Genomic DNA, 9417 nt, shown 5'->3' on the forward strand with positions numbered 1-9417 from the left:
AGATTAGGGGTGAAAGACATTGTTTCTGTCTGCAGTTCCCTCCTACTGGTTTGCTATACAGTAAGAGATCCTATGCAAATAATATTGTAGCCTTTCACCTAAATGAGGGGTGGGTATCAATGCAGATATTTTCTCAGTGAAAGTTCAGGATCACAGAGGCACCAATGTTTTCACTCACCATTACACCCTTCTCATTTGCATCACCTAAATTGATGGCATTTTTTGCAAACTGCTCTCCCAGGCTTTCACATGCCTGTTGGCTTCAGCCCAGACTAGACTCTGAACATCATAAGCAGACCAAAAAAACCCAAAAGAGATGAAGCGCTCATGTTAATGTTTCTCCCTCTCTTTCCCCCCACTTATATTTAAGAAAGGCCTTCTTCCAAGAACCCATTATGTGACATCTGACCGCCTTATTCAAAGAGGTGCTCCATTAGTCTCCATGGGACTGCTTATATGAAGAAGGCCCTTAAATAATGTCATCTCCTGAAACCAGGAAATAAAAGAATTTGGAAGCATTTCACAATACCATGTAAAAGCAGGAAAGATTAAACATTTATACTTTTCATTTTATGATGGATTAAGTTTAAAATGTGTTTAGACATAGCATGCTTATTTTATATCCTAGCAGTTATCAGTTATTTAACCTATTTTAGTTGCTACATGTATTTCAGTCCAAGTGTGTATGCAAATATATATATATATATGAAAATATATGTGTATGTATATATACATACATATAGAAAAAAAATTATATGCAACCTTTTTTTCGCATTTAGAAAGGCACTGAATTTAATCATTTTCACTTTGACACATGCAGAAACCCACGCCCATACAAATCATTTAGTTTCAAGACCAGTATTTTCTGGTACAACACAAATCTAGTCAAACAGTTATTAAGTTAATCAAAGACTGGTGTTTATTAGCAGGGTAAATGTGTCATACTCAGTGTACTTGCTAACTGAAGCACTGTCAGTACGCCTCATGAGTGTGCTTGTATTATGCCTATGTGCATATATTAATGTACATTTTGTTCAGTAACTGCAAGTCTGAACGATTAAAACAAAAGGAGGAAATCAGCTGAATTTCTTAGTGGGTGTCAAGTAAGATTTAGATTACAGTGGAACAATGTCTGGGTAATAGGCCTGCTGAGCTATATTCTCATCTCATTTACACTGGTTTAAATCAAGAAAAACTCTGTTAACTAGAGTTATTCAGGGCTTAAATAGGCATCATTTAGAGGAGAATCTGGCCCACTGTCTGTAGACGCTATAACTTTATTTCATTTCCCGATGCGTTGCTCAGTCTGCCCTGAATACTGAAGTAACGTAATTTGCCACAGGACCAAGGGAAATTATCTATTACTTCAGGTCTCTCTTAAACTTAGTGAAACCAACACTCTGGACTACCTCCAGTAAATGATTCACTTCCTTCACTGACCACTTTAAAGCATCCCGAAGGTCCCCAGCATAATTTTGTTTAACCTTTATTTAAAATAGCCATGCCTTGTAGTCAAATAATTTTTCCCGGTCTCTTGGGCAGTCATTTAAGCTAGGGACTGCTATAACCCAAACCTCATTTATTAAATTACGGATTTCCCATCAGTTCACAGATGACCTAGTTTAAATGTTGTATTTTATTGCTAGAGAGACAGAGATGAGTACTTATGTGTTAGTTATGCTTCTAACACTTTCTTTTATATCACTTATTTTCACCAAGACAACGTGGTGATAGAGGTCTTCTCCCCTTTCTTGCTACCAAAAAAAATTCTAGTCATCTGATCACACAGCAGAGTTTTGTGCATAGATATTTTCGTATTGTTGTTTGTCTGGAAACCAACTTTTTTGATGGATTTTGTTTCATTAAACAAAATGAGCGAAGACGAATGACAACAAAAAAGTATACCAGTATAGGAACAACAGGTCTAAGGAACAAGACATGATTATAACTTCCCTTTCCCATATCTGCAAAAACTGTAATTGTCCAAGAAGCACATTTCCCAAAGATGCTTAAAAAATGATTTTCACCCATTGAGTTCCCTGTGATCTGTAATCCTTGACGTTCCCATGCAAATACATTCAGACAACAAAACGATATCCCATGCAAATACAGATGACTACTTTACTATGTACAACTTCTAGCCCACTGCTGTTTCTATTTTAGCTAGGATGACAGTTACCTTTTTAATGTCCAAATGAAAAAATTCCCACACGCACACACACACACACTCTGTGAAAGTTACTAATTGCACAATTGCTATGTGTGTGTATATATGTAGATATATAGAGATATACACATACATATAGATAGATAGAGATATATATATTGTATATGCAGATGGAAAGAGAGACTATACAGCATGAGGACTTGGAATAAGCATCCAAATTCTATGAATTATGGAAGAATACCCAGCTGAAGGCAGGTCACAGTTATCTATGGTCAAAACAAACTGGCAAAAATAAATGGCTTATTCCCACCTATTATGTTATATTGATGCTGCAGTTGGCTCTCTCTCTCTATTTACGCTGATTTATACCATTTGAATATACGTGTAATTATTTACTGACTCATTTTGTTTTCGTTGCCTATGTATCAGCAGGTCAGCAAAAGTGAAAGAGGGGAATACAGAAAGAAACTTGCATCTCTTTGATGACAGCCAGATGGTTATAAGGACGAGTTATAGCACTTGGCTCTAAGTTCTCCTCTGCATCGATAAGCAATTGCATTTGATCTGAGGCTAAATGAATGTAGTCTAAAGATGGAGCGTGTGTACGCGTGCACTCTGCCCAGGAACTACAACTGTAATATGAAAGTGTGGATGGCGGGTGGTGATGGTGAATTCAAGGCAGACATGCTGTTTTGTTATTAAACTTTCACATTAAATCTTCCTGTATTAAAAAAAACAAAACAAAATCACATTTGCCCCACAATGAACTCTGTCTCCTCAAATCATCACCAGGATTTTTTAAGATTAATTTTTCTTTTTCTAAAAGTTCAAGCAAGAGGGGAAAAAAAGTTTATTTTTTTATCATTCTTATTTTGTTTGTTTCTTTCATTTCCAAGGTATTTTGTTCAGCTACTTTTTCAATTAATTGTTCCTTTGGGCCCTAGTTGCTGAATTGCTTGCTGTTTCTGAGGTGTAAATAAACGTTTTGATTTATGATGTGGTTGCAAAGAAACTTGTAATTTATTTGTGAAATGCTCAAATAAAGGATGTCTGGGCTTTTACCCTTTCGTCTGGCCTTAGCCCTTCCTCGAATCATCTGGCACAAGTAGAGGGGCTGTCCAGTGACCCCCTGCTGCGGCTGATGCTGGTTATTAACACCCCAACCTAAAAGCAAGAGCCTCTCCAAGTGCTCTGAGTAAAGGAAATAAGTGATGGTGTTCATCAGCACCCTGTCGCTTCAGACGGGGAACCGGTGCTGTAGGCAAGGGAGGGAAGACCGAATTTATTGACTAGCCTCCTAAAGAAGAGGGTAGGGGGGTTGGATTACTTTACCTACATTCAGGTTACACCAGCTAGGTTAACAATTACTCTTTCCAAGACCCCGGTTTAATTACAGCGCTTTCCACTGACCTGAGTCCTGGCTTAAATTCTCTTATCTTGCTATACTCTATTTTGGCTTCAGAAGAGCAGACTCCATATCACCTTCCTCTGTGATCAGCAGGGATCCTGTTTTTTCAAATCAGAAAGAAGTAACCCCAAATCCACATTTTTCCATCATTAAAATGAAGCATCACTCCATATATGATGGTGTTTCGTTTTAATCATGGAAAAATGTGGATTTGGGGTTACTTTTTTTTAAATCAGAAAAATTGGGTGGTTTTTTACAAAGCACCTCCAAATCCACATTTTTATTTGATTAAAAGTCCATTTCCCTCGAGCTATGCATGAGGTGGACTATACATGTTGCAGATGGATGGACTCTGCATGGAACTGGAGGTTGGTTATCTTTTCAGCATTGCCCCGCTACATCCCAGAACCCCACAAAGGACACAGATGTGCTCCATTCGCTGCAATGACTGATAAAACCATGTCCCCAAATATAAATTCCTGAGTTTTCAAGACCCTAGGTGTTCTAACCTAAGACATATCCCTTTGGACTTCAACTGCCCGCAACAACTGGGGAACCTCAGCATGAATCCTGAAGCTCATCTACATAGTGCCCAATGCTTTCCCAGCCACAAGGCTCTGGGATTCACAACCCCAAGTGCATTCCTTTTTTGACCTTGAGTACCCACAAAGCAACTCAAAACCCTTTACAATCTCTGGAAGAAATGTCATTCAACCTACTCTTCCATAGGGGTGGAGATATGGCAAACATGAATCACACTGTGTGTGTTCAAACCCTGGGACGTGCCCCATGACTATGGCGGTGAGAGCTCAGGACATGAGCAGCAGCACAAACAATAAGGACCTTGAAAACAGGCCAGTTGGGTGGAATGCACATCCCCGGGGGGAATCAATCCAGCATTGTGTGCTCTGCGTTGGGGAGTCTCCATTTCCAGTGGACCTCCAGAGGCAGCCACCTGCTTTGAACTCCCAGGAGTGATGCTTGTTGGGTCCTGCAGGGAAGATGGTGAGACCTGGTACAGAACTAGGAAGACATGATGTGGGTGATTCTATGCAGCTAACAGGTCCCAGAGAGCCACAGGGCCTCTGCTAATGAGTGAAGCAAAAATATAAATCCCCACAATGGAGCATTTGAGTACTCGCCACTGGGGAGTGGTGTCTTCCCTGAGGGCCTCCTCCTATGGACTTCTCCAGTTCAGCTTTAGTTTTTGTTCCATCTGCCTTTTGGCAGTCCATGGATATGTCTACATTGCTAGTTAGGGTGAATCTTAAACGGCTTCCAAGCCCATACTCGCCAACCACCTTTACTGAAAACCAGAATGCTGATAGATTTTAGAGTCATGGGTCAGGCTTGTCGCACGTCCTTAAACAGAAACAAGTGTGGAAGACAAATGATTCACAGCCTAATTCCTAGAAGGGTTCCATCAGATGAAGAGGAGGCACCATGCAGGTGGCTTCAGTACAGCCAACAAAATAAAGCAGAGACATGGAGGGGGCAGTGTATACGTCTCTGGCATACTGATGGCAACCTTTAGGGTTGAACCTAACCTAATCCTTTAAGTTTAGAGGGTCCTCGTATATGGGCCATTAGAAAGAAATAGGAGACAACAAAACGCGGAACCTGAGGTTTAACTTAGCAAAAGGCAATTACCTGGAGGCCACCACAAAGGCTTCCATTTCACCCCGTCTCGGATGAGGAGCTCACTGTCCCCAGCTCAAGCCATGCCTGGTCTCAGAGAGGAGAAATCATAAATGGTGCAAAGATAAATCGGAAGCTAACACACCAATAGTAAAAGGGCAGAAAACATTGTGAGAGCTTTACTCGGGTCGAAGTGTTACCTTGCTCCGTCAAACTTCCTTAGGTATGACTATGGCAGAGGAGTGGGAAGGAGGAAAGGAACACAAAAGCAGCAGTTGCTAGCCTGGCTGCTGCCTCCACCCAGGGTACAAGACAGCTGTGTTACACCGCTGTTCCTAGGTAACCCAAAACTTCTCATCTGAGACCTTGTTTCAAAGTGTAACTGCACAACTCATTCTAGTTACATATTTCTCATACTGAAGTAAATCAATGCAATCCCGTCTGACTCCAGGACAAGCTCCTTCTCCACAGAAACGAGACAAGGGTCATTGCTCCTACTGTTGAGTTAACAGGATGTTCTTCCCCAATAACAGTGCCTCTAGCTGGGCTATAGTCAGCCTCCTTCCAGAAAGCTGTGACCTGCACTGCTCCTGTAATTACAGAAGGGATGTACTTGCTGTAGCCCAGAGCCTTCAGCAATCCATTATACTGTACGTTATTATTTGCCATGTAATTTATTGCTATCATGTCTGGTTGTAGGCCACCTATTATCATGGCATCTATATGCAATGTCCGTAGCTTAAATTTGAGATTATTACAGTTTCCAAACAAGAAAAGTAGTAACTTTAACTATATGCTCATTCATTACTGGGCATGCTAAAAGCATTTGGTTAGAATAAAAAACTAGAGCTGGGCCCTGGTTTTAGTTAATGAAGCAATTGCAAACTAGCCTTAATTTTCTTTAACTGCAGCTATTTTACTAAAGTATCTGTTGAATAATTTAAAGCTGTAACGTTCAGACAGTTTATGAACAGCATTCTGCTATTCCTTTGGTGTACTTCACTTAGTTACATGTAACGACATATGAATTAACAAAACATTTTAATCAAAAGAATAATGACTACTGGGCACATCCACACATGCATTAATGTGTCGTATTTACTGAGCGTTAAGTTTAGTGCCTGTAATAACAGGTACTAACTAACTCAATGTGCAGCTACTGCGCAGTAGCACCAGCACAACCTTTTTTAATAACGCTAATGCTCAGTAGACTAATTCTACTGTGCATTAGCACACTAGCACGGCTTTTGCCGTGACATACTGATGCGACGTAGACTTGAGTCTACTGGACATTTAGCATCCTGTGTAGATGTGTCCTGTGAGTAGCCAAACACATCTGGACTAAATTTTCATAAGAATAACATACTATGCTACAGTTCTTTAAACATTTGGCTTTTAGAAACATTTACATTGTGGCCTAAGTAGTCACAAATGACAACAAATCAAAATGGGCATTTTTGTGCGCAAAGCTGTCAACAAAGTTGGGTGCTGTTCTTTATGCTATTCACTCAAGTGTAGTAAAAAAACCCCCAGCTTTTATATAATTTGTAGCCCTTGGAGAATATCCATCAAGCATCCCAAATACAGGGTATTCTAGTCAATGCTGGAGTTAACAGAATGTATTATTGACTTTGATATTACAGAGCAGGGCAACAAGGCTTTCAATGGGAAACGAACTACGAACTCCCGCAGGCTTCTTTGAAAGTGTGAGCCTAAGAGCCAAAGCTGAAAGTTTTTCTAAAGCAATAACATGATTATGCAACCACAAAATGGTTTATTTTGTTTAAAGGACATACTGACCCAATATACGTCGAATTTCTTTTCCCCAGTAGCACCAAAGTAACTTAATTGCCATCATCCTTTCGATCTCAAAAAAAAATAGCAAAATCCCTAGAGATTAGCTGTCCCAATTAACAAATATTGAGCCTTTGATAAACTGGCTTGCAGGCGAAAATAATGAAAGCAGCAGGGTATTTAGTGCACAACATCTTGATGACTGTGGCACAGTCCATTGACAAAACAAAGGAAAAAACAGGATATTAGCGTATATTGGAATAGCCTTGACCTCATCAATCTCTTCAGTCCCTAATTTTTATGGTTCTGTCAAGCTATGATCACAGAAAAGATTACCCAAGCCCCCTTTCCCCACCCCATCTAGTTATCACCTCTGGTGAGTATGCCATCCCTAACCTATCACTGAGCCTGGAGCAATCCATGCCACCGAGAACTGAAATATATTTACATGCTTTTCATCAATAGAAAGATACAACTACCCGATTTCTCCATCTCCCTCTCTAGTAGGAAACCCGATCATTTTGTTCACCTGGCTTTGACTACTAGTCATTATTCTCACATTGCTGTTGTGTCCTGGTTTCTTATTAAAGAGCTATCAGGCTCACTGTTCTATCAATTCAGGGATAAACCTACTTTTAATTGTAACTCACTCTGGCCATTTTTGCAACTCCTGGACTTCATTGCTTTCCCAGGTTCTTTATTTATGTTCCCTGGCACTGCACACATTGTTCTTTAGTAAATGAGCCCTGAGCACAGGAAGTTAATGAAACCTTGTGTTGTACACAGCCCTGTCTTCTGCAGTTGAGAGCATGGAAGCCAAAATTTTCTTCAAAAAAAGAACAGGACATTTAAAACATTTAAAAATGGAACTTTAAAAATAAAAGGAACAATCACAACTCGTCCTCCTCTCTTTCCTGCATCTAAATGAGAGTGGGGGGGTATGGGCACTTTCTAAACTGTTCCCTAAGCTAAGCAATCACTAACCTATAACTAGGGTAAGCACATTAATTAAAATTAATTGCACTGCAAATCAAAGCTGATGGGCTGGGGTTAGTTTATATATATAGAAAGATAGATAAGATATACGCATACACATACACACCTTATATATGTGCATGCATGTGCGCATGTGTGTGTGTATATATATGTGTGTGTATACACACACACACACACACACATTTTGCAGTTTATGTATGTCAGTATGTATATACATGTATATGTTTATATATGTTTGTGTTTATATATTTCCAAATTAATACAATGGAATTAAACTTTGTTAAACACTAATTAATCTGGGAACTGGGGGGTGTGAGAGATCTTCAAAGACATACGCTGGGAATGAAGCAGGGATTTTGGCAGCATGTAGTTGACAGTCACATATTAACCTAGCAGGTGTTTTTTTAGTTCTGAGGGAAGTACTAAAGTAAGGAATTAAAGGTCACAATTTTTTTATTTGAACTTTTATGGAAGGGGGGCCAAACTGTCCCTCTCTCCTTCACCCCAGAAAGAACAGACTTTAACAGGGCCTTATCCCTCAACTCAACCAAAGTCTTTATTCAGTTCTGGATCAGCTCATACAAACACCATCCCTTGACTCCCAGCTTATACCCATCCTTCTGACTAGTGTGAAGTGCCCTTAGAATAGTAAAAATACCGTGAAAGTCTCAGCTTGCTGAGCTTCTCAGTTCTTCCTCATTTTCTGTCTTTGGGAGATCCCCATTTTGTCCTTTCCGAAGGTCAAGAACACTTAAGCACTGTTCAGTATTTTCTGGTCCTGAGAGTAATCGTTGGTGATAAATCAGACCTTTGTGAACCACATCTGTCTACTTTTCTGGCAGTTGTGAAGACAACAAAGATGTCACATCTTCAAAGAGCCTTCCAGCTATCCAAAAGTGCTTACTCAGAGGGACACCATATCACGAACTGAAAGCATGCACCTCCTCTACTTCCTTCCTCTTCTGGTAACATCCCACAACATGTCAGGTGGCATTAAGGCACAATTCCAATGAGATATTAACTTTAACAAAAGACAAGATTCACATACAGACCCAGGCTATGTATTGAAAGCCAACTAGAGCTTCGTTTTTGGTTTGACAACACTGTGATGATATTTTGGGTCTTGTGAGAGGTCTGACAGCATAAATGATGCAAATCCCAGTTCCAGTTCTTAATGCAATGTCTATTTCCTGACATCAAATGACAAACGTAGAATATTGGAGTGAGAAGCAAAGCTCATCAGGGTGAGTTTAGATTCCAGTGGCTGCATCTACTCATACACTTTACTGCGGAATAGATCAATTATCTGCAGAGTAACGTGTCACCGGGCATATCACCATGAGACACTTCACTGCTCAGTAAGGGTCAGCATGTATAAACAGTGATGCTTACTATGCAGTAACTATCTCTACTG

The sequence above is a fragment of the Crocodylus porosus genome, unplaced genomic scaffold (assembly GCF_001723895.1).
Source record: "Crocodylus porosus isolate Cpor-Errol unplaced genomic scaffold, CroPor_comp1, whole genome shotgun sequence".
NCBI classification, from domain to species: Eukaryota; Metazoa; Chordata; order Crocodylia; family Crocodylidae; genus Crocodylus; species Crocodylus porosus.